This window comes from Dicentrarchus labrax, unplaced genomic scaffold (assembly GCF_905237075.1).
Source record: "Dicentrarchus labrax unplaced genomic scaffold, dlabrax2021, whole genome shotgun sequence".
Classification (NCBI taxonomy): Eukaryota; Metazoa; Chordata; class Actinopteri; family Moronidae; genus Dicentrarchus; species Dicentrarchus labrax.
Genome location: NW_026136720.1, coordinates 17,417,652 through 17,443,159, shown reverse-complemented (window position 1 = coordinate 17,443,159; position 25,508 = coordinate 17,417,652). Strand labels below are relative to the sequence as shown.

Genomic DNA, 25,508 nt, shown 5'->3' with positions numbered 1-25,508 from the left:
CAAGAAATATCCTCACATCCTCCCCTGTCAATACGTCACAGGACACAGTTAGAAGACAAAACCAAGTGGATTTTCTGTTTTAATAAGTACATGGGGCTGCAACTGATGATTATATTCCTTATTGATCAAACTGCAGATTGTTGATTGATCGATGAATTGTTTGGTGTTTAGAATATAAAAGAATAGTGAAAAAGTAAACATTTTCAGCTGTCCTGTTTTGCCCAACAGTCTATGACTCAAACATCACATAAGACAAAGAAAAGCAGCAAAGCTTCACAACTGAAAGTGTAAACTAGGGAATATTTGGGATTTTTGCTTGAAACAATGAATCAGTTATCATTACATAGTTGCTGACTAAATTTTTGTAAACTAATCAATGAATTGTTTGACCTCCAATCGATTTATTGTTCATGTATTGTTTATTTAGAGAAGAATAGTCCTAAAAGCTCAAGGCAACATTATCAAATGTCTTGTTTTGTATGACCAACAATCCCAATCCAAAAAATATTTAATTTATAATAATCTAAAAAAAAGAACAGCAGCGATTACTCACGTTTGAGAGGCTTGCAGCATTAAAAATTAAGTATTTTGCTTGATAAATAACTTCAACGATTACTTGATTATTAAAAATGTTTTGAATCATCTAATAATCAATAAATTGTCTCAGTAGTAAAATCATCCAGACTGTGGACTATCACCTGCAGATCAGCAGGAGCACCTCAAGCTTTACTTTCTACACAACAGGTGACTGTATAGCATAAAATACTCTTCAACAACAAAGAGAATACGTCACCTTTATCTCTGTATGTGTCAATAATTCCCCTCAGTGCGTGCATCCGTTGTGTGAGAGCATAATTCAGCTGTCATAATCCCAGCGGCTGTGTATTCCTCGATGAGTCTGCTGTGACTGACTGACAGTAAAGAGAGACGAGCTGATTCCCTCACAAAATCACCCCCACCCCTCAACACACCCACAACCCCTCCCTCCCCTCCCTCCCCTCCCTCCCCTCCTCCCACGTCCCTCCACTGACCCTCCCTCCCCTCTCACAGTGGGATTAAAACAACCTTTTGTCTCTCTACAAAAGGGGTTAAACATTTCCTGGTATCACATGAACAGCTAGCAGAATCCAAAAAGTTACTGGGTGGGTTTTAAAAGCACATTTGTACAAGAGCATTAAATATTCAACAAGTTTTTTTTGTTTTGTATCAGACGCAACTGTCAGCAGGATGAGGACATGACAGAGCATAACATCCTGCGATATGAGTTTGGCAGAGCATGAAAGCATAAATTGACACTATAATTGCATGTTAAATTAAATTGGCACCCAGTCTACTCTAAAACAACTGTCAGCTGCACTGATTGTGCACAAGTCAGAGCAGCTTTCTAGATGTTCAATAGAGGGTGGAGGTGGAGTAAAACCAGCAAAGCTAAGTGAATAAAAGAAAAAAGCCTCAAGGCGCATCCTAAGGACTTCCTTTCCCATACAGTGAGAAGCCAGAGAAAGTGCTCACCTACACTCAACAGATGTCCCCCATGCAATCTAATCTAGTTGACTCAGGGAGTGGAAGCTTTTTTATTGCCGACTCCTCACCGGTATTATTGCAACCCATTTTAAAAGAATAGATGTGAGAAAGGTCTTTTGACGTCCCTTAGCTATGGCTGCAGAGGGCAACAATGGTAGGAGCTATCCCTTTGAAAAAGTCACTATTCTCTGGGCCCAGCCCTAAATAATGCTCCTCTCACTACAAAAGAACAGAAAATGTAACATAATCAGCCTCAAAGCACATTGTCCATCAAAGTGAACAATGATTTAGACTCCAGTATCCCAAAAAACTTTTTTTTTTTTCACCCTTTCTTTCTCTCTGGGTTGCAGTGGTTTAATGCAACTAAACACATTTAGTCATGTACTGTACTGTCTTTTCAATTCTGAGGTACTTCACTTGAGTGCACGTTGATGCAGCATAAGCAGTAGTGATCAGTCATAGTGGGACATTTTACTAAAGGACTAGTGCATTTTACTGATGAAACCTCTTTTTTTAAAATGCAGGACTTTTACTTGCACTGGAGCATTTTTGCATTGTTGCATTGGTACTTTTACTCAAATGTTCCCAGTGGAGTTGTTGACCTTTAGTAGCCCTATGGAGCAGTTTTTCCTATGAGTAGGTCCCTATTATATTTAAGTGGTATATGCACATGCACACAGTGACACAAAACACATTTCTGCCAATGGTTTCATGCTATTCCACTGATCTACCTCTGGTGGTCACACGCCAAGATATGCTGCAACGTGCCAGTAAAGGCAGGGAAGAATAACACTGCAAGCAAGTTAACATGCATGTGAACAATGCTGGATTTTAAATACTCGTCTTTGCTAATGTTTTATGAAGCGGGACTTAACTCAGGGATTAACACTTTTTGTGCCTAGTGAATGTGAGCATACTTTTATTTGTTTACAAGAAAACTCCACAGGGCCACTTTAAGTAAAAGATCTAAGTACTTCTTAAACCACAGCTCACTTTTGTCCACAAGTGCTCCTCGCAGGTTTGGGAATAGCCACATAATGATCTTACAAAGGCATATGAATTCTGTCTGCACCAGTGGGACAAGCTCAATGGCTTCACAACATGGTCATTGTTGCATGCTATTGCAAGTATATAATTTCCACCCACTTACCATGATGAAACCATCAGCCCACAGACTGCCAGAGCTTCATTGGTGGTCAAGAGATCTGAAACCTCTGCGCTGGAGTTCTACCTTAATTCACTAATGAACTGCTTCAGTTGTTTTTGTGTAAACATAACTCAGCATGTTAAGCTTTCTCAGCATCTAACGTCACCGCGTGAGAAGCCATTAATTTCAAAAATGTATCATAAATAAAAGCATTCATAGTGGCAGACATCTTTCAGAGAGATGATGGATAGCAGCGAGGTGTATGGATTATGGTATGAAATGACTGAAAAGGCCATATTTCATTGAGCGAGGGGCGTGATTGACCAAGTCTAATGGGCATTATTTCTGCACACTGACTCCGTTGAGCAGAGACACTGGGCAATCCCCGCCGGCCCATTGCTCCTTCAGACTCACACTGAGATAGGACCGGCGCCCTCCCTGCTCTTTGTCACGACACCAATAGAATAATAATAATTCAATGGCAACTGCATATTTCAATAGCAACTTTTAATAGAACAAAGTTCATGCTGCGGTCTAGACCACACCATCCTAACAAGAACTGCACGCTATCTGCATGTGTGTATATGTTGGAGAGTGTGCATTTGTCAATCAGTGGGTGCTCGTGGCGAGGACTCCTTTCTGGTTTTTTCTATTCATAAATGTGAATGGGAGTGAAATATGATTGGCTCAGGGAGAGAATAAGGGGCTGGGTTCACAAGGCTATCAGGGAGGGTAGGGTGGGGGCACTTCAGAGTTAGAATGAAAAGACAAGCATGGATGATTTAGTCTTCTTACCCTTGCTTCCAGCACATTCCTACAAGTCATTTTCAACGCTTGTTTGTTTGAGTACTCCAAACACGCTTTCCGGTCATATAAAATCAGTAATTGTTTGAATGTTGTTCTCTAACAGGTAATAGTGCATGACAATAACGAGATAAGAGAGAACAGCACTGTCCTCGGGGAATCGCTTCAGTTTGTCCTCATCCATGTCTGTGTCAATTTTAGCCTTGTTAACTCTGGCTGAACTCATTAGAACACAATAACAGCCTGGTGTCAGAGGTATCACATAGCAAGGCTATCATGATAACTTGAGGTATCTGGCTAACTATCAAAGGAGCTAGTTGAAGTAATTTCACATTCAAGAAAGAAAAATAATTTTGCATCAAGCTGCATTGATGATACAGGCATCTGAGTCAGCTCGGGGGACATTGAGGAAAACAAAGCAACTGGGATCTTGAGGGAATTTACATGAATTACAGCAAGAGGCCCAACAGGACGGCGGTGACCTCTCCTCAGCTTTTTGAAACTAAACAAGACCCCAGTCCCGCCCATCAAGACACACACACACACACACACACACACACACACACACACACACACACACACGGCCGTCTTTGCTACAAACACACATACATGCACAAAGACACACTGGTAAAGAATGGTGTGACTGGTTTCCATGGTGCCATGAGGCTCACTGACAGGGCTGGAGTGTTAACATGCTCACAGACAACAGAGAGGATGATGGAGAGAAAAAGAAAAGGACAGAGGGAGAGAGAGAGGCAGAGAGACCGCAGTAAAAAAAACAAAGAAAGTGTAGAATAGGAGAGATTTACCACACACAGGCAGCAGACCGCTCCTGAGGTTAAGGACCTGAAGTGTCGCATATCGTATTTCTCTTTAACTGAAAGACCCGTACTGACACAATTCGAAACACACAATAGTCCAACTTAACAGAAGCCAGAGCAGTGCTTGCTTCTCTTGTTTTTTTCTCTTTCCCCTTACCGTTTACAGCATCAATTCTTTTATTAAGGGATGATTCTGTTTTATTTCAATCTGGGTATTTTTGTAGCCACCACTACTGTCATTAAGAATAAAACCGTACTCGGCAAGTTGAGATCTGGAAACGAAGCAAAATTGCATATAAGTCAGAAAAGGCACGAAATAATTGATCATACAGGTTTTTAAAGAAACCCTCAGGCTAGACAAACTTGTCTGTAAGCAAAAACAAACTTACATTTATAACCAAAACTTTGAGTTAGTGAGAAAACGATGCTAAAATCCTGGATTACTCCTGATAGTTGTTTTGGCTGTTTGCTTTGTTCCCAGATCTCAGTGGTGAATACAATGTGATCACAGCCTGATAAAAACAAATGGCCAGAGTTACAAAAATAAAACCCACATTGTAATAAACCAGTTTTCCTCTAAAGCTTGGCAATCCCACATACTCGTTATGTGCATTGTTGTGTTTGTGCTCTTCCCAGAGGTCTCTTTAGGTTTGTTTGTGTTGTCTGTTGTTCTCTTGTTTGTTATGTTGCACAGATTCGCTGAAGGTTTATTACTTGTATTTTCTACTGTGCTCATTTTCAGTTTTAACTATGAGTAAGTGATAAGTAGCTAATCTGGCTAAACTGATGGCTTGTTTATGACCTGTCTGATCATATGACCATCAAATGTTGTTGTGTTTACCGATTTCAACAATTTACTTAAAAAGAATTGCTTTAAGGATATGCACCACCATGACTTCTCCTCTCTTAGCTATTGTTAGCTCACCATGTATGAGCCAATGACTTTGAGTGACTTGCCAACAATAGCCATACAGTATGGCAATATTCATGTGGTAATGAAGCAGGGAGGAAGCACTACAGCCTGGTTTGATACACTGTGTATACGGGGCTTGCCTCCAACTGCAGAGAGCACCAGCTGAGGACATGAGGGGAGGTGGAAGAGATCCAAGAGTTTTATGCAGCACAGAGAAAGAAAGGCCCACCAAGCAGGTCCCCTCCTCTATATGCTCCATACTGTCACCAATAAGAAGATCATCCTCGGTCCAGTGAGCAGTGAGCATCCACAGGAGTCAATAAACACACACTGCTCTATATACACACACACACGGACACACACCCTCTTGCCCAGTATGTACATGTGTGCCGATCCCTACATCCATATGTGTCCACAGAAGGTGCAGGCATGTGTGCACCTCCTTTGCTTCCCCACCAGGACCAATTTCCATCCGCCGTCTGTGTGAGAGTGTGCGATCGATTCGGCGCGGGGTGCATCATCCAGGCTGTTCATTACTGTTGGTAACACTGCAGCCATAAGCACAAACAACCTGTCCCACTGATGCATTACACACCAGCCATGGCCGGTTGAACGGACAACATTTAACACAGAGCTAAAGCATTAACCGGTTTGTTGTTCGACTGTCATTTCTGATTTGCATTCGTTTTCATTAGTTTCATTAGCGAACAGATGAGGGGCCCTGGTGTCTCCTGAAGCCATCTTTGAAGTGCATGTTTGTGGCAGCAGGAGGGAAATTAGATTCCTCTTCTTCTCTCCTTCTCCTCTTCTTCATCCTCACCCTTGCTGTGTGTCCAGCTCTCACACCACCTGTCTCCTCAGCACAACCCGAGCCTCCCGAGACCACAAACACATATAGTAAAAACTAAAGCCAAACTAACATGCTCACAATCATAATACTAGCACGTTGATATTTAGCAGGTACATGTTCATCTTAGTTTAGTGTGTCAGCAGGCTAATATTTGCTACATTTTTCTAAACACAAAGTACAGCTGAGGCTGATGGGAATGTCAGTGAATGTGAATTTTAGGTATATAGTCATAAATAATAATAATAATAATAATAATAATAATAATGAATACATTTAGACTTGACAATAGCACTTGATAGATTAAAAAAAGGTGGATTACCAGCCTAATTCCAATTCATCCTGAGGCTCAAGCTTAGGGATACGGTGAGGAGCTTGGACATCCATAGGAGTGTAGACCAGTAGGTATGGCTAGACATACAGAGCATGTGCTGTATGTTTATCCTTTGGCCTTGGAATTGCAATAGTATACCAACCTGCCGTTTACTGACTACTGAAAGCAAAGAAAGGTAATAAAGACTCTGCTTTCCACAGGCGGAATAAAAGCACCCCAAAAGCACAACTACATGTCTGTACTGAGATAAAACAGACAGCAAAGCAAAAGCCATGAGAAACACCTTGAAACACCTGCATCACAGCAAATGCTTCATGTTTAGCACTTTGCTTTTTTCAAATGCATAGAAAAAAAACTATGGGCTTTTTAGTGAGTCCAAAAACTGACAAATCTGATCCTTCGCCTCCTACTCGTGCTCTGATGTGAAATCCATGTTGCGCTCAATGGGTCAAAAGCACAAAAACAAAGGCTGAGTAAAAAGAACAACTTCTGTTCACTCCTTCAATACGAATACTGAGATATTCATCTAAAAAACACAAAATATCTCGGGAAAACAAGCCACAGATGGCGGGGTGGGAGTGTCAGTGACGTGGCATTATGTTGAGGTGTTCTGAGCCAGTGGTGAAGGAGACAACGCTGAAGGGTTTAATCAGCCTGTCTACAGCAGACTGATGCATGCACTCACACACTCACACACACACACACACACACACACACACACACACACACACACACACACACACTGTTGCTGCAGGTGCTGAGATAAAAATGCAGAAGAAAGGAGACAGGGAGATGTGATATATAGGAGAGAAGGAAGGTATGTCAATTGCCACAGGAAGGCACAAATGAGAGGAGCAGAAGTGAAGGCCAGTGGAAATGTTGGCTTGTTATGTGTGTGTGTGGACTGCACAATATATACACAATATGTGTGTTTATGGGAAGAAAGAAGAGTGTGGACATCCCTGCGACATGAATCTGTAAATGTTTGTTTGTATGTCTGCAAGTGTGAGGTTGTGTGTCTGTTTGGCATACAAGTACATCACTGAAACATGAATCCTCTGTGTGAGTGTGTCAGTGTGTGTGTTCTGTAAATTCTCAAATAACAGCCGGGTGGATGACCAGGACAAACAAATAAAGGCTGGGTAAAAAAACACTGAGGTATAACGGTCCATAAGGTAAATTCTGTTTTAAGCAGAAACAGAAAAATAGTTGTACTTGTAGCCAATGAAAAGCACAGTATCTGATGCCGATGGAGGGCAGTTTGACGACAGGGAATACAGTACAGAGGTGGTTTTTTTGCGTGGTTTGGCTCCTGGCCCCCCGGGGCTGAGTCAGCTAACATTACCATTAGCAGCAGTTAGCTACTTTTAACAACAAGTCCTTCAGGAAACTCCGTAAATCACCTTGAAAAGAAAGCGAATACTGTAAATATAATCCCTGACCACTATCTGAGAATTTACACAAGGATTACGTAATGACTACTGCCTGGCTTTCTCTGTTGTTTGACCCCAAAAGAAAAGTGCCTTTGCAGAGGTTGGTGTTCCTAACTGGCTCAGTGGAGGAAGACCACACAGTTCTCCATCCCTCCGTCACCGTCTGCCTCTTTTTTCTCTTCCTTCCACCTCTCTTTCCCTCCCCTCTCTTCCCGGACTCCACGCTCTCTGGTGCAGGAGACAGCGCAGGGACAATGGGATGATATCACTGGTCACTGTTCCTAGCAGCTTGTCTGCATGCTGCACAATAACAGACTGCCGCAGCTCCAGTGTGGCACATTGTGAAGTTTGTGAGAGAGAAAAGAGTACAAAGAGCAAGAGAGACAGAGAGACAGAGGGCGAAGGAAGGAGGGAGACAGGGGAGAAAAGAAAAAGAAAAACAAACTGTACAGCTCGACTGAGACTGAAGGAAGGAGAAGGAAGGGAAGAGTGAGGGGGAAAGATACTCTCTGCAGCATCAGTGTGTGTGTGTGTGTGTGTGTGTGTGTGTGTGTGTGTGTGTGTGTGTGTGTGTGTGTGTGTGTGTGTGTGTGTGTGTGTGAACTCTGGTGGTCATGTGTGTATGTAAATTGCAACTTTTAGCCTGTATACCTATAGCTGAATCTGCGTTGGCAGGACTGCAGACTATGCTGCCTTTTAATTACAGCACTGCTCCTTCCTCCTCTCTGACAGTGTCTCACACACACACAAAAACACACACAGTACACATCACACCTGCCATGAGGCAGATTGGATTTACACTGCATCAATAATTCAGCCACATATATATATCCCCAAACATACGCCGATACACACAAAACACACGCACAGTTGACACAGGTTACAGCATTTGGAGGAGGCAGTGGTCACAAACTGCAGGAACACACAATGATGATGAGAGAAGCAGGAAATAACTGTGGTTAGAGGCTAACACGTGTCCCATTGACTGATCCTGCATCATTACAGCACACATTACTTCAGTTAACCAATTATGAGCTCTGTAAACACTGACACACGAGGAGACTTTTTTGGAATTAAGCTATCCTATTCTTAGAAACATCAGAATAAAAACAACATGCCTGGGCTTCCTATTCTCGAGATCCATCATTACAGTTCATCTGAGACAGGTTGAGTACCAGGCGCACTGCTGCAGAGAGGCTTTCATCTCCTACATTAGGCAGAATTACAGCTGCCATTGTTTTTAGAGTACAGGATACAAAGGGCTTCTGTCACCGTTGTTTTTCCAGTCAGTCAGTACCTTATTATATCTTAACTGTGTGATTAGATGTGGCCATGTGTTGATACTAAAGCATCTTTGATATGTCCTCTTTGAGTATTACAAATACTAAAAATTATTTTTATTATCAATTCATGAAAAATGCTAATCATATTTTATCTGGGCCAGAGCTCGCATTTTCACACTGCTTGTTTTGTGCAGCTAATGGTACATTTACATAAGTATAAAACAGAGAAAAGCTGAAAATTGACCTTTGAGGGGATGAAATCAGCAAACATGGCATTTTTGTTTTGATAAATTGATAGGATTTAGTGGCATCTAGCGGTGTAGTTGCAGATCACAAATCCTTCACTTTGTCCATTGCAAAGTGCTATTGTTTTATTGCCCAGGCCCAAAAAAATATGACAATCCAACATCCATAAACATCCTTTTGCAGCTCAAATGGCCTCTGGATTCAATTGATTCTAATCTATTCTAATGCTCTCCTTTAAATGTGTTCAACCAACTTTGATGTTTACAGTGAAAAAGCTCATGTATTGATCAAATACACCATTAGCATGTTGAACCAGGTCCTTATTGGAAACACTTAAAGTGGATTCCTTTAAAATGTTTTGAGAAAATGGATCTCCTGCACTACTGGGATGGGATAATGCACTCACAATGGATACCATTAGGCTGAGGACTATGTGAAAATTACCAGTAATGCAAACATACACAAGAATGGTTGACCTTACAATCTAAATATACTTATACAAATAATATAGCCCTCGGTTATTCCAAGAGGATCCTGAAGAGGGAAGTTTCTTAAGTCTAGTAATTTATTCACTTGGATGTCAAGCACAGGAGGGGGCAAGAATTTTGAGGAGTGTGTAACAATTGGGCTTTTCTTTCCCCAAATCTGCATAATTATTGAGGTTAATTCAACTCCGAGCTTGTGTGCCATTGTCTTTGAATGTGGCTGCCACTGCTTAAATGAATAAATTAGTGACAAAACGAAGCTGACAGACAAGCTCTGCCTGAATGCACCGTGTCAGAGACACTGGCTACAACGATAAGAAGCTGCAAGAAAAAGCCTTTACTTGATTTGCTGGAGACAACAGCCTTGTCATTTACAGGCATTCGGTCCTGAGTGTTCTCAGTGATACAATTTCTCTGGTATCTGAGCTACATGCTCAGTTATTCACAACATAGAGGGATTTCTCACAACTTCCACAGCCTGTGTTCCCCCCTGCTTCATTCTTGATAAGCAAAACTAACGTTGCTGCAGTTGTGACAAGACACCTTGTACTCTTCAGGGAAATGATATAACAAAATGGGACAGATGCTCACTGCTGAAATAACTTAGATGACAGCATAGACAGCGGGATAATAAGAAAAATGATTGAATGGTTTTTTTGGGTGAGTAGATCCCCTTTTTTCAATTCAAAAATCAGCTGGAGGGGTTTTGTTGTGAGCTGAATGTATTGACAGCATGCTTTCAAGCATTTTCCATCTTACTTATACACACCAGATGTCTTTTATAGACAGATAGAAGAGAAAAATAGCAAATTGGTATGCAAGAAAGTGTTGTCCAAGATGCTGTGTAGCATATAGAACAACAACAACAAAGTGCTTGACACAAATTGGCTTTCTTGCTCTAAGACTGACTGAAGTACTGCAAGAATTACAAATTCAAAACATGATTCTTCTTGTTAGAAAGTCAATTGAAAATAATCATGACTGTGTTGCATGTTTTGGGCAACAGAATATAAGAGTATACAGCATAATGAAAGTAACAGACAAATTGATCTAACAATGGACTAAATGAAATGTTAGGCTGTCACCAAAGCTATTACAATTAATCCTGAGGGGATCAGGAATGTTTGCACCAAATTTTATGGCAACTTAGTCAATAGTTGTCAAGACATTTCCCTCACATACACGTGTCAACCTCATGAAATGTCAGAAGATCACCAAAGTCAGAAGCCTTCATCCACCGAGGACCGTGAATTTCTCTACAAACCTTTATGGAAATCCATCTCCAATAGTTTTAGATATATTTCAGTCTAGACCAAAGTGGTGGACCGACTTATCAGCTGACCAACCATCAGACTGACTGAGATTGCTGTCCAGCCGCTACTTTGGCAAAAACAAAAAAAATGCAATACAAATAGTTTTTACTCAACAAAAGTGGATGCAAAGCTCGAACATTGTTAACTATAAACAGCAGCACTGTTTTCTCAGTGAGTTCAGCTACACCCAACTGCAGTGCTTTCAGCCCACCACACAGGCAGAAATCAAATTATACAATTGGTTTATCCACCCACAGTTACTTCCTTATTTCCCATAGTGACATTCTTCTTCTGAATTGGGACTAGAGCTGGTTTAATGTACTTAAACGTGTCTCCGTCAGGGCTTTTATGTGTGTGGTGCTGCTCTTATTTCTTCAGCCTCTTGACATGATAGATGTGTGTCCTTGACATGACTGATGACCATTTGAAGAGTGGGAACCTCGGAGAGTTCTTGTCAGGAAGGATAAGCCCTCAGAGTGGTGCTGGGGGGCCAAGGGGACCTGCGCTTCAGGAGGAGGTCTGAGTGCTGCCTGGCTCCAGGAGTTCCTCTAGGGCCTGAGACTATGTCTGAGGTGGGGAAGAGTCTGGCTGTGAAGGGTGACTGACCAACCAGTCTGTCTGGTCGGGTACCTCTGGCCTTTCAAGGTCCCTCTTTGCTTGAGTGCTCAATTAGTGATTAAGAGCCTTGCTGACAGACTACCAGTAAGTCCAACAGCAGTGCTGGTTCAACACTGTTTTATTTGTTTTTATAAAAGGTGAAGGGCGGGCAGTTGGACTACATCACACAACAAGCCCTGAGGGCAGACAACTCAGAACAAGCAGAGCCTCTTCAACTCACCGACAACAAACAGCAAGACAAGAGAAGACAGGTACTAGTCACACAAAGGAAGCTAATCATTTAACTGCAGGGCTTTTCTGTTCCCCCGGTTAAGCCTCTGTAGTCAAGCTGTTTTCACTTCACTTCTTAGTTCTTGATTTGTTGACTTTCAGACAAAGAGGTCTTAAAAGATCAGTGTCCTCATCCAGAGGACACCTGCCACAGCTGTATCAAGCTGCGGCTGAACTCAGGTCAGTAGGAATTGCTGGCATGAGAAAATTATTTTCATAGCATTAAATCATTTGGAGAATAATCTTTTTTCAGGTGGACTAACACTTCAACTGCAAGTTTCCTGCTTATTTATCTGTTGTGGGTGTAACTGCTGACAACCTCATTTGATGTCACAGTAATCTCTGTATTCTACTAAGTATAAAAAGTCCCGGCCTTGGAAGAATAGCCAGGATCAGCACTTTATACTGCATTTCCGCTCTCTATGCAGTGATCACAATGCCAGTTAAAGCTGCCTGCTCCTTTTCCTTCCAGTGTGTACTCATTATAGAGTGGCAAGTCAAAAAGCCCCACACAGTGGTAGGCATCCTGATCCCGGTGTGCCTTTCACATGGTAAACAGTTTCAGATGGGACCAGCATTGTGCTTCTATAATACTGCATCTGCTTTATGGCATGGAAAAAATGCATTGTCACCAAGCAGCAGTGAAAGAGCCATTGAAGGACAGCCAGGGCTTCTCTCTACTGCTGAGGTTTTGACCGTGACACAGTACTGGGTGGTGGTCAAATGACCTGCATACTACTCTGACACTGAGGTTGTGAAGACCAGGCCAGAAAATGAAATACACAGGGATAAAAGGAAATGTTATTATCATTTTACAAGCCACGTTTGTATAATGAAATTCAGGTTTGTAGTTACATTTCTGCTATTCGTAGAAACAAAAAATAAATGTACAAAAGTTATATACAGATATACAGTAAAAATATAGTATAATACATAATATAGCTGCATAAGAGTCAAGTTACAGAGGTCCTTAATACTCTGGCCAAGTTTGTGAACAGAGGCCTGTGCTGCACAAACTATTCAATATACTGCATAACTTCAGAGGAGCTAAAAAGTTTCCAATGAGGCTTTGTATCCGGTCTCAATGCAGCAGCATAGTGGGTCAGAATGCTGCAGTGAGCACTGGAGCTAGGCCAGGTGGGAATGAGACACTATGCAGACAGAGACAGAAGATGCCCCTCATCCCTTGACTCTCCATTAAACATTTAAAGCTGCACTCGGCACAGCTGAGGGCTGCTACTGTGTGAGTCTATGTGGAAAACATCTCAGTGTCACAAAAGTGTTCATTTATGCCACATCAACCAACACTATCATAAATCATCCAGCACAATGCACTATTCTGTGGGATGTTTTGCTGCAGTAATTGTGTTTGTTTTTCTTTAAAAAAAGTAAGTTTGAAGTTGAGATGAGGTGAAGAAAGCAGAGGAGAAACTGTATGGGGCACCATGACAGGTGCTATTTAAATTATCCCATGGAGATTAATAAGATGTTATCTTGTGATATATTTTAATCCTCATACTTCAATATGTCAGAATGGTTAGGATAATCATAGTGATGCATGTTTGAAGCTAAGCAAATGTCTACCAAATTCTGATTGACTTACAATCATCTGATCAGTTCAGGGATACAAAGATGAAATAAAGCCTTGTACACCCATATGGACTGGGCAATATGGCAATAACAATTTGAACATTTTCTATCCCATTTCTATCATAGTAGATGTCTTCCAAATATCTCTGGGTGTATTAGACTATTGTGGGCAATGTTGCACATCAATGAGTCTAATTTAAGAAGCCAATTCTGGTAAATATCCATGGTAAAATGGAAAGCTAACACTCAAAACACAATTTCCCTGCCCTATTACCATATCAAGCACATGCCACAGATTCTGCTAATTTTAGCATTACAAAACACAGATATGTTGAGGCTGCTCCAGTTTGAATTCACAGAGGCCCAGTGGTGAATGAAAGAGGTTAGGCATGCAATTGTCCAATGTTATGTTAAAGAGCCACTTTTATACCATTTTACCATGTCTGATGTGGAAAAAAGAAGAGGTATGTCAATCAAACTGAAGTACTATGACGAGCTGTCCTGGGTGGTTTCTCTGTGGCCACCTACTCTATTATGCTTCAGTTCCACACAATATGAGTCAGAGGGATAAAAAAGGATGGTTTCACAAGACATTATGGGTAAAAATGGACCTTCATCATAGCGGTGCATTAGATCAGTAGTAGGTTTTATTCAAGACTCCTCTTTTCATTCTTTAAACCAGACATTTTTTAGGGAAATAATTCAACAGGCCTGTCAAGGACATGGCCCTGCCACTGCTGCCAACGCTCTGCTTCCACTAGAAATTCATATCCAAAGTCCCATTTCGGCTGAATCACAGCTTAGATAAACAGAGCGACTGAAATAAATTCAGGAGCTTTTGTTTTGAGGCCAAAAGAGCATATTCAGCTCTCACTCTGGCTGCTTTTCGATGCTAAACTGGGAAAAACAACTCACAAACAATTGAATCCAGTCAGAAGACAAGAAGAGATGACAGGCAACTTTTTTACTTTTGTGGTGTTAAAGAAAATAAGCTATTGTCCAAATAACGTCACTATAACTAGAACCCTTATTCACATGGGTATTGATCAGTAATACCTTGGAGACACGGGAGAGGACACACAGGGAGAGGACATATCCTCAGGCCCCCAGTTTGTGCATTGTTTCTAGGATCAAAAGAAAAGAGCCATATTTCAGACTTTGCTGCATCCTGGTGAGAGGGAGAGCACGTCCTGGTCACTGGTTCTTCCCTGTGTCTCACCCCATCCTGACCCCTCACCCTCCTCACCTCTTCCTCCCTTCATCCCTACTTCCTTTAGGCAAACACCTGATCAATAGTTGTCTCCTGTTGTGACCTATTCTCCTCACAAACGGACTCTTTCAAGGACTCTTAAAAAGCAATGACCACAGTAAACACGTACTTTCACTCAATGGACACTAATACAAAAGAGTAAGAGAAAAGCAAACTGTAAAATTCACAGCGTACATCCACCCCACATCCTAAAGTTGGGACAAAAGGGAAGATACTTTGCAGGGTTTTATTTTGTCTCAAAAGGCAGATGTGAGGAGGAGGGGGAGGGGAGTTAAAGGCTCTTTCAAAGCATGTTTTCGGTTTGTTAATCTGTCTGTCATTTCCACCCATACAGACACACTTCTAATTTGACTTCAAAGCTCGGGGGGATTGTGAGCAATACGGATGAAACTCTGCATGAAATCAGTTTTTCTATCATTATCTCCCCAAAACACACTGTAGCTACGTATATGTATATATTTCTTGCTGTGGGGGTTGAACAGTAACACAGACTCCACTTTGGTGAATCTCAAACCGTGATGTTTGATTTTGAACTTATTTTACCTGATATGTTTCACTGCTTTCACAATGACGTGCCTGACATACTACTGAAGCTGTGGGGACGTCAGCCATCCCTGCAGTTTAGGATGGTAGGTTAATTTTGCAAGGGTTTCATCATCAACCCCCCTCTAGTCAGCCTTAGCTTCAGATTATAGGAGTCTAGTTATCACTCTCTCCCAGGGTTGGGTTTTGGGTGCAGGGCCAGGGTAATCCTGGGGAGTTTGACTTGGGACGCCTAAGGCTTAATTAGATTTTTTTCACTGTGGAGAATCCAATTGGTCTGACCTCCATGTAGTTTGCCAACTATGATCTGAACAACAGCTATGTTTAAAGTGAATGTTGTATACAGGGAAATCTATAAATTTATAAAATATGCATGGAAACAATGAATGCTACTACTTTGCCTCAGGCTTCACCCCTGGATAAGACAGTGTAACCATGTAAGCAGAATTATAATACCCTAACGTAGACGTTTTTTTAAGTTAAAGTTAAAATGCAGTGTAGTAATAAACTGTTTACTAAATGGAGATTTAAGGTGCATTATTACATTAAAATAGGTTGCAGCATACAACTAGTTCTTACATAGACAAAAGTTCACATCCTGAAACTGTGAGTGTGCTTACACTTACAAAGGCTTGACAGTTAAGTTTAATATATAGTTTGTGCCACTAAAACTGCCATTTTTGGAAGATATATCACAGCTGGTGACACTGCAATGACTTTATGTTCACATTATGTAAACACTACCAAAGCTAAGACATTTTTTAGGTTTTAAATGGAGTTTTAGTTTCAAAGCTAGCTAAAACAGCAGAACTTAAGAAAGACTTTACACACAAACGCCAGTGCCAGTTTAGTGAATGTGGAAATGAAATAAACTCTTGAGAGTGATATAAAAGGAAGAGTGTCAGAAAGGAAAGGAAATAATCAGAGGAACGGAGAGAGACAGAGACAGACAGTGGCAGAGATCAGTGCATAATCTGCTCTCAGTGCAGCAACTGCTCCTTTATTTAAATCACATAGCTACGAGCTGAGATTATAAAAAAGGTTTTAATAATTCCATAAGCGCTGTGCATATCATGATCTCAAAGGCTCGCTTTGGAAATGAAACTACAATTTTAATTATCATCACCCATTCAAGGGGAATTGAGATTTTTACAGAGATAGCAGTTTAAACAATTGTTTTGTAAAAGCCTCAGATGTGCACTTAAATTTAGTTTAGCAGACAACATGTGTATAACATAGGAGTGCGTGAGTGAATACAGGGGCACACTGCAGCCCCTCAGTGCATTAACAATTTAATCTTTTATTCCACACCAATCGTATTTCATGAGAGCAGTAGTGAACATCTAAAGAGTGCTCCTTGACTCCAAGCTGAGCCTTCTACATACCCCGAAATGTCAACTACAATCAAGATATTGACTTCAAAACCAGGAGCTATATGAATTCCACCTCAGTGACACATCACAAATGACCAATGAGTGAAAGTGTCCTATTTTTCTCTCACAGGATCTGTGGAGGCGTGCTCTCTGTCACGCAGTAACCCCTTTGAGTAACACATCCACCATGGCTCTGCTCATACAGAGATGTGGTCATTGTGCCTTGAGCCCTGAGAGGCCCAAAAGCAGCCAACCTTGAAGACCCGAGCATTAGGTCTGCTTCAGACCAGAGTCTTTTCAACCTGTGCCAGAACAATACCAACTAAAACCAATAAAAGGAATGCCATTCATTGCCAAGATCCAAATAAATAATGGTGTAATTGTATGATAGAAATTGGAAAAGACGATTTCTACTGCAGAAAATGTCCACAACTTTACAGATTATTAGTCATTTAATCTCTGGGAGACGCACTACTGCATTAGACTCTTAACACCATAGGGCTTTGGCTGTAAACCATGGCACACTGACAAAGACTCATTGATATTTCCACATAGACAGAGAGACAAACACACAGCTGAAAAAGCCCAGTGTTGGCCCAGACAGCTCTCAGCCACACTAGACATTTGATTGGGTCATCAGGCCAGCCATCTTCAGAGGATATCCTGATAAATGAAGTTGCCATTTGTCCATCCTCCCTAGACCCAGCTAGCCCACAGCAGGGAATTATCTTAGTGACAATTACATTCCTCCCGCTCCTAAAGACGCCCAGCACTGAGAAGGCAGCAAAGAACTGACCACAAGGAGATTATACTGATTGCTATTCCATTGCTTGCATTTGATCCTAAATTGCTCTGGCACAGGGCCGGAGCACAGTCAACTCCATGGTGGATGTCCTTGGGCTTTTGTTAATAAATCAAATTTACAGGCAATTTTCTTCCCTTCTTGTATGAAAAATGATATCCTTGACAGGAAAAAGAAGGCAGATGCAATTCATTCATACAGTATATAATATAAATATTAAGTTAAGGCTATGTTTACTGTAAGTCTGTTTTTTGTTGCAATAATCAGTATCTCAGTATCAAAAGTTCTAGGGCAACATGCAATGATTATTCTCATTATTGATTCATCTGTTGATTATTTTACCAATATGTATAGTCCATAAAATGTCAGAAATTAGAAAAAAATTATGGTTGATGATCTTTTGTCCGACCAACTGATTTAAATGTGTCAGAAAAAGGAGACTGACTGCTCTGTTTTTTACATTTACTTCAACAGAGTATAACATCACACATCTACTGTTTCATGCCTCTCCTGTCTCTCTGCTGGCCTCCGTTGGTCGCAAAGGCTGTGAACGCGGTTCTGTTGCTCACTCACCCGGCTGCTCATTCTCTCATGCTACCTCCTATGTTAGTAGTGAAAACAAACCTCCCCCCATCCTTCCAGCTCCCAGTCCAGGTAGAGTCAGCTAAGGGCTGCTAAGTAGCTCATGGCAGCTAGTACAGTCAGCACAAGGAGCAGTGCTGTGTTGCAAGAGAAAATGACTTTGAAAATGACAACTATTAGGCAACAGCCCTCTTAGAATGATATAAAACCAAGAAAAGCAGCAAATCCTCACATCTGAGAAGCTGGAACCAACAAATGTTTAACATTTCCACTTGATGCGTGAATTGAAAATATTAACTGATAATCAGAATTCTGTTGATCCACTGAACAGTTCAATTGACACATTTCAAAACAAAGAATTTGAATACCTAAATTAGGCTAAACAACAACCCCACATTTTAGAAAAACACAACGTTACTGTGGCTGCTGACTGTTTCCACTTTTAACTACACATCAGCATTGGAGCATGATCAGCCTGGAAAAAAAAGAATTTAGCTGCCTGGCAAAGTGACTCAGTCTACTGGCACACATGGTCTGATGCTCATTGTTGTATCAATGGTAACTATTGAACCTCTTTGCACACGTGCTCTCTGGATGGCTCAGCTGATTGGTATAAAGGAAATAAAAGGGATTTGGTTTGACAGCGGCACCAATTTTTATGATTCTAATGGGTTTCTGACCTCAATCTTCACTAATCATTCATCAGAAGCCTGGACAAAGATTATCTGGTATAGATTATGTTTTTACAACAACACGTTGTGCCAGGACAAAAAAATTAAGACAAAGCAACCAAAGTCACATTGTATTTTGTTCTTTTGATATCTCAAAGGACATGAACATTTATCTTCTTCTGAATGGAGGAATCTCAGATCTACACTTGGATTTGTTTACCATCCCATTCCTTTGTCTCCCTCGGGAGAATTTTTTTTTCCCAGGATTCCTGTGGCTGTCTTTGGGGGGTTTAAGGGATGAAAAAGAGGGAAAGAAAAGCCCATTGGTCTCAGCGCCACAGAAACACCATCCAGAGCCAAGCTGTCATCCCACTTGGATTAAGGGCCCTTCACTGGTGGCTGCTGAGCTGCTAACATGGTGTCTTACCCTCGGACGGGGTGTGGGAGGGGGTAGAGGATGGAGCAGAGGGTAAGGGCATTAGAAGGCCTGGCCTAAATAAGACCTTGAGGTCAGAGAGCCTCCTGAACCATGGCAAAGCCACTTTGTGTTTCCATGTCAACTTTATTCATGAGTTGACAGCTAAGTGTCCTCTTCTTTCCTGTTGATTCAATCACTGTTGCATCATGTGCTGGGGCGTCAAAGATAATCTACGCCTTTGCGACGCATATCTCTGCAGACCCCCGCTTTTTACCAAGTTTATCAGATGTCACGTTCAACAGCAGGCTGGTAAGAGTGAGGATTTCTAGGGCAGGGGCAACTCTTTATATTTCCACTGTTATAAGCGGAATAAGAGCTGTGGCGATGTATTTGCTCAGCTATTAGACAACACAAGTGGGCTGCATCACTGTGCCAACAGAGAGTGGGATGTGCAGCCGAGTTTCTCTTAAGCTCTATGCAAATAGGAGGAAGATGGAGGCTTGAGAACAGACTACAAAGCATTCAAGTGCACACTCTTCCTGAATTCTGTGTAATTTTGGCGAGCGTACACCCTGCCGGTGGAGCACTGCCCAGCTCCTGTTGTTTTCAGCACAGGATAGGGAAGCAGTGGTCCTTGTTATGTGCTGCCACTGGGCCACCGTCTACCTCTCCAACATCTGCTGCCCATCCAAGTTGGCCCGAGCTTCAACAGGCCCGAGGCTGTTGGTAGCAAGAACTCCCTCTCCAGCCCTCTTCAACAGGAACAACTGTGTGTTCAAACAGAGGCTCCAACACCCGAGTTTCTATTGTGGATCTCCTCAGGCATAACCCTGCATCACCCCCCTGTACTGCAAAAAGAGGCGAGAACAGCCGCCCCGCCAGTACAGACAGAGAAAACAGACCTCCTTTGTTCCCCCTGCCCCTTCTCAGCGTCGACTGAGGTTCATGATCCACCCCTCCTCCCTCCTGCAACCCCGAAAGCTTCAAAACAATCCCACTTTTCCTTTCCCCTCCCTCTACACTCTTCTAGTGGGTGGCAAGACAGCAGATCATCGTATGAGAATTCAGAAAATATCCTCTGAGCGCACCTCTCAGGGCTCATCTTCATTTGTTCATATCAAGTCTCTAGACTCAAGGCTGACTGATCAAGTGGTACATGGAGCTAGTTAACCTGTCAGGCGCTCTGCTGGGGGTAGAGAGGGAACATAAAACCCACAACATTACCTCCCATTATCCCAGCCTCCCACTTCAAAAGGGGGATGCTCCCTGGCAGTTGGTATAGACAGTAAAGAGCACCTTTAAATGCATTGTTCTCACATACGGCTGTAATAACCTGACATGGGCCATAATAGCGTTCCCTAGGTAACCTTGAGTGATTGGGCTTGATGACTGTCATGGTTTAAAGCTCTGGTGTAATGATTCGGTCACAATGGGCCGTTCAGGGACATCCACACTGACCGCTACTCATCCACCATCTGTCCAACCTACCTGCTGCCAAAAATATACAACCTACAGTAACAGTACAGCAGCCTAATTCATGGGAGATAGTATCTGTGACAAACAAAGCTTGAGGTTAGGGCTGCAACTAACAACAGTTTTCATTATTGATTAATCTGCTGATTGTTTACTTGATTATTCTTTTAGTTTATACAAAACAGGAAAAAGCAGCAAATCCCATTGATTCATTTTGTGTTGATCAATTACTGGTTTATGTGCCAATTATTTAAGCAGTAACTTGTTGACTCTGTGTTGTTCAAGGAGCTATATTCAACAGAGAGAAAACTGCAAACTAACTGCACATCTTTGTATCTAATTACTCAGGCAACCGGTCCAGCTAGCTATGAGTCTAACTATGAGCAACACATAAATCACCTCATATCCATTTTTCTTTGTCATCTGTCACCATCCACTCCCAATCATATAATACAGGTCTAGCATGTAAACACCAACAGTTGCAGCTGTGTGGAGTGGATTCCCAGGAACGTGTCAATCCCCATTAGAGCTGCTGCCTAACTGAGTGTGAAACTCTAATTGCACCCACCAGCTTGCAACCATACAGGCCCCACTCACAGAGAGGGAGAGTGAAACGTGTGTGTGTGTGTGTGTGTGTGTGTGTGTGTGTGTGTGTGTGTGTGTGTGTGTGTGCGTGTGTGTATATAATGAACATGTATGTCCTTCTTTGCATGTACTGATCTGACCCCGCATACATTTGTCCATATTACAACCAAGGCAAGTGTTCAGGCAGCCGTGAAGCAGGGGGGACAGCGCTCCCTCTGTGGTCCTCTAATGAGGCGCTCATAAGTCCCAAAATGAGATGAACATGCTTGTGACAAGGAGGTCCAGGCGATGTCAGTGTGCTGTGCTGCTGTGTGTGACTGGCCCACTGGGAAGAAACACCCAGACCGCAGTGACACTAATAGATAGGCATGGGCCTCCATCAGTCCCCAGAGATTTAGCTTCATCACAGCTGAGCAGCACTTCTATTCACAACGGCTGCCGGATGGTACACGTGTCGCCAGAACCCATTCAATCATTCAGACAATCAGCTGGAGTCACCTATGATGGTGTGTTATCTAACTGTGCCATTCTCAGTGAAAAACAAACAATTGCAGCGCTTTATAAAAGGATCATTACGGTAATGATAACACTGTACTTTAATGTTAGATTGCTGAGATCTGAGAACGTGGCAACACAATAAAAGGAAGTCAGACAGGGAAGAAACAAGAAGTCAGACAGGCTGTAAACAAGGTTGAACTGTAAAATGATGAACCAAACTGTCTGTTGTAAACGTCCATCACAGTTCACAGACCAACACGCGCTCAACTTTGACCTATCGTGGGTTACTGTATTGTACACACACAATGAGGGATCATTACCAACATTTCAGGTCAACTCACTTGCAGTTTTACCTCCAAATAAAGAGTCTAATCTGGCTAATCTGTTGGCTTGTTCACAAACAGTCCGATTGTCAGATCTAGATGCTGATGAAACTAATGATAAGGTTTCCATTATCGATCAAACTGTTGACTATTTTCTCAACTAATCGATTCACCGTTTTTGTCTATGAAATGTCAGAGAAAAGCAATAACAGCTCCCCCACTGTTTGATTCAGACCATGAGTCTAAAACCTAAATACATTCAGTTTACAATTATTTATGAGCATCAAATCACCACATTTGAGAGTCTAGAACCAGAATTGTTGGTATTTTTGCTTCAAAAATGACTAATTTTCTGTTAATCATCGGTTTCTTTAATCAATAATGGTATAAATCAGTGAAGCAATTACTTGATTATCAAAATAGTTGGCCATTACTTTTCTGTCAATCAACAGATCAACAAATCATTTCAGCTCTAGTCTGATCACTCATTTCTTGCCCTGTTTATTGTAGCAATACATAGAAATGATGGTCAAAACTGCAAACCTAAGACCCAAGTTGAAAATAATCTTCAAAATTGTGTTTTTTTCAATCCCATACAGTAAAGGCAGATGATTTTCTTCTTCTTAAATGTCTACTATACTACCTTCTATAGACTTTATATGTCTCCTATTCTGACTTCAACTACAGTTTGTTGGGATCATCATATTTGAATGCACGAAACAGACATTTCTGCTACATGAATGAGTGTCCTTGGTGAAATGAATCACGAAATGAAAGCCTCTCAGGTTCAGATCAGTTTCTCTAAGAAATGATGTCATCAACTTTACCACAAGTGACACAGAACAACTCTTTCTCTCTATGAGACACTTTGTCCGGCCCTGCGGTTGGCGGAGTTCACAATGCCAGACGGCCGTTGATCCACAGAAGGGAGCGTTGATGACTTCTCACAGAATAGTCTGCGTGTTTTTGCAGCCCACAGAGTAAAATTAGTGGCATTTTCCCTCCAACACCCAAGCTTTTCCCATAGCCCCCGCAGCAGAGCTGCCCGCCACTGGTTTTAGGTCAACAGTGTGACTGACTGGTGCTCTCACAATAACTCCGGCCAACGTGTGTCACGATAATCCCTTAGTTATGCAAATCTCCCCACCGTTTGCCGTTTGTGCTGAGGGTGAAAGTAAAGATGGCAGCACAATGTAGGTCACTATCTTGTCCCGATTTCTCCACATTGGTCAAATGATCCTGAAATGTCCTGTCAGTAGAGCTCCAGTAGCAGTGGAGTAGCGGCTCTCTGGGCTCAAGCAATATCCAGGCTTACAGTGGTGAAGATAAGACTGAAGAGACCAAAAGGCTTACAGACAGTAGGGGATGTGCATACATGCAGCGGTATCGAGCATTTTGCCGCCTGTTTTCTGAATTAATGCAAACCAGACATAAGGCAGGGATAGGGGGATATTGTTATCTTCTTAAACAGATTAACAATAGTCTGCCCTGAGTGAATAAACATTACTAGAAAGTGTGTCAGCCCTTTCAGAGAGAAGTAAGAACAACAGATTCAGATTCAGACAATAAAGCAGGGGTCATTAGCATTGTATTAATTTGGCTATCGGAGCAGGAGCAGCGAAAGTGTGCAGCTTGGACATGTGTGTGTTTGGGTGTGTGTACGAGTGAGAGTGTCTGGGGGATGAGCGGAGGACGATAGGGGAGCAGGGAGGGAGGGAGGGGGTGTTGTTGCGTGATGGTGAGTCCCCCCCCCCCTTGACTGAAGCTTTGACCAAGAGGATACAGAAGGAGCGGGGGGTGGTGGAGGGGGGAGTAAGCAGAGGATTTGGGTGGGAATGTGGGTTTTTTTTTTTTTTTTCAGTGAAGGAATTGTTTGGCTTGTAAAAAAAATGGCATGGGAAGTAATTGGTGAATGTCAGGGGGCTATCTTAATCAGATTGAATCTGATTGAGGGAAATTAGACTAAACAAACCGACTGGTCAGTCAAAACAAGACAGAGTTGTGATATGAATATGAAGGGAATTAAACATGTGGGGATAAAAAATCAGCTTAGGACATGAGGGATTTTGTGCAAGTGGACATCTAGTTCATCAACACAGGACCAAAAACAGCTGTCCAAATATAGGAAATCTATCTATCTGTACATTTGTACATCTATCTATCTATCTATCTATCTATACATCTATCTATCTATTTATACATCTATCTATCTATACATTTATACATCTATCTATATATATATATATCTATACATTTGTACATCTATCTATCTATCTATACATCTATCTATCTATTTATACATCTATCTATCTATACATTTATACATCTATCTATATATCTATCTTTCTATCTATACATCTATACTTACAGCGAGCAATGTGCACCATGAAGCAAAGGACAGATCACATGAGAGGTTCAGATAGGAGGACAAGTGACAATGATTTCTCTCAGCATCTTTAAAGCATCACTACTCTATGTGTCAAGCCTTGATTTGACAGTCGCGCTCCACACCTGCACCTGCTCTCTCTCTCTCTTTCTCTCTCTCTTTCTGATGACCAACATCTACAGGCTAACACGTCAATGTGTATTTTTAGACATTCAGCATTGGAAAAAAAAAACACAACAACCCCCGTGTCTTTGCGTCCATGAGGCAAAGCTGTAAAGAGGACAGTTGCTCTCACTGAGCAGCGTTACAGCATCCAACTCCATGTTCTACTCCTCTCTCTCTCTTTCTCTCTCTATCTCTCTTTCTCCACAAACTCCTGACAGAGAACTGGCAGCTACACGACACGTGTTTATTATGAATGGTATGATTTCGCTCACCTTATCTCTTCCCTCGGAGGTAAAACACGAAGCCCGTTCAGTATCTTCAGTCCCCCTGCGACGCAGCGATGCCGTCGGCTGTGTTTATTTACGTGGAGTCCCGTTGAGCGCAGAGCCTCTTGCACTTGTCTCCTCTGCTCCAGTCACTGGTCCTCTCTGCTCCCACCAGTTCAGCGACACACATACACACACGCATACACCGGCGGGGGCGCGCAGCATCACTCCGGGGCGTGCGCACGCCCATTGCACGCACTGCAGCGCCGCTGCCGATGTATGGTGGCCTCAAGGCACTGTACCTGTTATTCAAATAGACACGCTAATAGTACTTTAGTCCTCTGCAGGCTCAGACCCACAGATGGACAACAGCTGGACGAGTTTTAGGATAAAACAAGCCAAAAGTTGTCTTTTAATGCTCAGCCATGCCCTTTTCTGTTATTTAACAGCAGGGAGCAGCTTTTTTAATATAGTTGCAGTATTAGTATTGTTAAATGTAAGCATCATGGAAATGCTACAGGCAGA

General features: G+C 42.0%; 1 protein-coding gene across 25 annotated transcripts in view; it reads right to left on the bottom strand.

Moving 5' to 3' along the window:
• Window positions 1-25,180, bottom strand: part of LOC127352870 (neuronal cell adhesion molecule) — a 70,028-nt gene extending 44,848 nt beyond the window's left edge. For 11 of the 25 annotated variants that reach the window (XM_051381613.1, XM_051381611.1, XM_051381621.1 and 8 more), the window contains exon 1: window positions 794-960. The gene's annotated coding sequence lies outside the window, so the exon portion shown is untranslated. Of the gene's footprint in view, window positions 1-793; window positions 961-24,989 lie in introns of those variants that run through there. The other 14 variants (XM_051381628.1, XM_051381632.1, XM_051381634.1 and 11 more) reach the window with 4 other exon arrangements.
• Window positions 25,181-25,508: the final 328 nt, after the last annotated feature.